The following is a 3887-nucleotide window of genomic DNA, read 5'->3' on the forward strand; positions in this document are numbered from 1 at the left end:
TTCATTGAACTACTTAAATATTTCTCTCATAAAAGTAGCTAACCCATAATTCTTTTTAGAAATATACTCACACAAAAAAGTTCCCATAACTTTTTAAATAAGTATATGGTGAATAATATCACTAAAATTTACTTTAGAAAAAAATTAAATTATTTAATGAGTAATAGACTTTAATGGAAGTTATACTTTGGGCAAATAGATATATTATTATTAAATGTTAAATTATGATAAAGTACAAAATATAATTTGAAATTATGTCATAGTAAAACAAGGTTTGTATTGTGTGACATTTGCTGTATACTCTGAAAAATAAATTTTTCCTATTGTTTTCCCATTATTTTGAGATATAACCTCAAAACTTACACAAAGGGACTTGATGTTTAATGAGTAAGAGTAGTTGTTCCTCCTGTGTTTTGTGTTATAATCAGATAAGTATGTTAGAATGAGGTAATCTAATTACTTATACTGACCTCATCCGTTAAAAAATAAAAACAGACATAAAAGCATTCAACACACATTGAATAATTTCATTATTGTTTACAAACCCTGATTTTTTTGCATGTCATCCTTGCGCAGGGGCCATGCTAATCTTCTCTGTATCGTTCCAATTTTAGTATATGTGCTGCTGAAGCGAGCACCAAACCCTGATTTTTTTTAACAGAGCTGTCTCAGCAGAACTGATGTGATATATAGTGCATGTGACTGCTTATCTTAGTGTCAGTTTTCACATGAAAACCCTTTACACAAATTCCATCATTATCAGGATGACTCTGTGCCAATTCAAACACTAACTGAATAATTTTGCTACAAATTTTTGAAATAGTAATGAACATTTTTTTCAAGATATGTCTTCTTTTAACTCCTTTACCCTCAGAAAACCCATCCACCTCTGTACAAATGATTCCCTAATCTACACGACCTCTCTAAGCTCATGATCTGAGGCTTGGATATTGTCATTTTGATGTCCATTGCCAAACCAAACTATACTATTACAAACATAGTACTTCTATAATTTCTGATAGTCTTGTCTTTCCTTAATGAAAGTGTTCATTATCATACTTCTAACCCTCTAGCTTCAAAAGTAGTCAAAGTAGTAATTAACTTCTTGATTATCTAAAAATCCAAAAACATAGTCAAGGTTTCCCATAAATCGTTCCTCTTCATTTTTACAGCTGAATTACCAGTCTTCACTGTCTCATATATACTCACCATAGTAAACTCTACTTGAAATTCCAAATCTTACCTTTTATACTATTATTAATATTTTTACTATAGTACTGTTTACAGTGCCTTCAGGACAATCATATTGGAGAGTGGGTGCATGCACATAATACAGTTTGGTTCCTTCTAGAAAGTACTTTCTCCTGCTTCCATCCTGCCTCCCTCAAAATTAGATACTTAACTCCTGTTTAAGTTCCTCCTCACAGTCTCAAACTTTTAAATTCAAGTATGTGGTAAATAGATTATGAAATCATAATTAGCTCAAATTAAAGGATATAGTAAATGTAGTCAAGCAAATGAACAAATTAATCAACTTTCCAATAACAATAATAATTTACCTTTCTAACATCTTTTTAAACAACTCTTTCTTTTTTTAATGTTAAAATATCAAAAATGTTAAGCAATTTGGAGGTTAGGTGACAAATTATAAATTTTTAAATTCATTCTGGAGGAAAATACCATAAAATTGGAAGCAAGAAGAAATGAAATTAAGGGTAATTGATGTTTTTGAGGTATGTACACTAAGTACAATATTATAATATACGTACAATGTATATATGTACAACATACTAAATACAATATAACATACTGTGTAGAAATTATTTCACAATTAGCCTCTCTACCTCTGGACAATTCTGCTCTCATCTATTTGCCCCAGAAAACATGATAAATATTCCAAAACAATGTCTGCCATGCATTATTCTGTCTTTTATAGGTGACTCATTTCCCAGCTGTATGTTTTTTCACTGAGTTAGGTAAACTATTCATATGACAAGAAAATTAGTCCTTTGTTTATGAGAAGAATTGACAATATTTGCTGAGCTTATCTTTTGACTTTGCTCATAGTGTTATTTGCTGATTTGAACTTGCTTTAAACTCAATTTAATTTAATTTTAAAAATTTCTTTGGAGGGTATTCATGTTGTTACACTTATAAAGGGCTTCATTCAAATAATTTTAAAAAATTATCTCAATTTGTTAGAGTTCAGTTTTAATATGAATATCTAAACAGTGCAAACTTTTGTAAAGCTTTCTAAGATTCTAATTTCTAGGACCAGAGTTCTGGGGACACTTCTGCCATCCTGATAACATTATATTTGGTATATGTACTGTTGAAGTGAGCATGTTAACATTATAGTGGGAACCTAGAAATAAATTATTTTTATCCATTCAATAATACTGTTAAACATATATCTAAAAGTATAGCTTTCAGAGGAGGGTGGATCTGAAAGTGTTGCCATTAAGCCCAACAGTTTGTTTGAACTCCTGACCTACAGCCTACAGCCAGCAGAGGCCAATGGGCTAATTGTTTTTCCCATCACAGAAATATCTCAGCTTGAGTGGTTGCCATAGTCAGTGGTCCACAGACAGAGGGGCCCATGGAGCAGCAGGGCACCGAAACCCACAGGCCATAAACCTAAGCAGAAAAAATTATGACTTGCTGAATTCCAGAGTACAGATCCTAGCAAGAAAAAACTAATTCAAAGACATAGAGTAATTTTTTAAAGGGTACAAGTTATACAGAATTTCAAAAAAAATAAACAGTAGGAAATCAGTAGTTAATAGATTACATATTGTCATCTTAGAAATAGTTGTTCAAGTTACAAAATTAAAGCATATAAAGTGGACATTGAAACAGTGAGACTGCAAACATTTCTGTTCAATGATCCAACAAAACTCAGTAATATGGTTATCTACCTTAACGCTTAAATATACATGCAGTTATATATCCTTTAGAGCACTTTCTTTTCCTCTCTTTTTTACAACGACAATTACACATTTTGGGTTTTATTACTCCCACAGTTCTTATTACTTTTTTTTTTTGAAGACAATAAAACCAAATGTGACATAACAAAACAGTCTGTCAAATCAAAAGGATGGGCATAGTACATGATATAAAAACAGAATACAAGATGATCAACAGTAGTTACCATAATGCCTCTTGATATCTTAAAAAGAATTGCCTATATCATCAGTTATAATAAAAAACCAATAAAACCAAAACATTGGAGACATTACAGGAACAAAACCAATAAAACCAAAACATTGGAGACATTACAGGACTTCAAAAGAAGATAACAGTCAAACCAGAATGGATATCATAGTGAATCTTATTGTCTTCACTGTTGTTGCCTATACTGTCAAACTTGGTACTATCAAGCAAAATAAAATAGAGTAAAATCAGTCAAAATAAGATAGTGAGAGCAATACAGGGTTTTAAATCAATTTAATAGGAAATCAAAGTGGATTATAATATATCCTGCTATTTTTTATTTATTTTTTCCCTTAATTAAAATGATAAAAATTTAAAAAAATAATAATAAAGGAGATTGAGATAATAGAGGACATACCAACAAAACAGCACAGGTCAGAACATAACCATTTAAGCAAAATAGTGTTTTACCACAAGATATCCCCACATAAAAGTAGTTACCATAGTGTCTCTTTCCTTGAAATCTTTGAGTATAACTTCATATACTGTAGCATCAAACATATTAAAGACAATGTAAAACCATTCAAGAGAATGACAGTATTACAGGGTATTTAGAACCAACTAACAGAAAATTAACAATGGTTTCTGTATTATCTCCTTGTCTATAAAAGTTTTTGTTTATATTATCACATATAATAAAATCCAATAAGATACAACTTGTTAAGACTGATGGA

The 3887-nt window shown here is 30.5% G+C and overlaps 1 non-coding gene across 1 annotated transcript; it reads right to left on the minus strand.

Moving 5' to 3' along the window:
- Positions 1-531: 531 nt before the first annotated feature.
- On the minus strand, positions 532-638 carry LOC111757689 (U6 spliceosomal RNA). Its single transcript, XR_002791976.1, has one exon. It is a non-coding gene; the product is annotated as a U6 spliceosomal RNA (small nuclear RNA).
- Between the last annotated feature and the right edge of the window lie 3249 nt (positions 639-3887).

This window comes from Cavia porcellus, unplaced genomic scaffold (assembly GCF_034190915.1).
Source record: "Cavia porcellus strain 051 isolate PalLab524CR breed Dunkin Hartley unplaced genomic scaffold, mCavPor4.1 scaffold_9, whole genome shotgun sequence".
Taxonomy (NCBI): domain Eukaryota; kingdom Metazoa; phylum Chordata; class Mammalia; order Rodentia; family Caviidae; genus Cavia; species Cavia porcellus.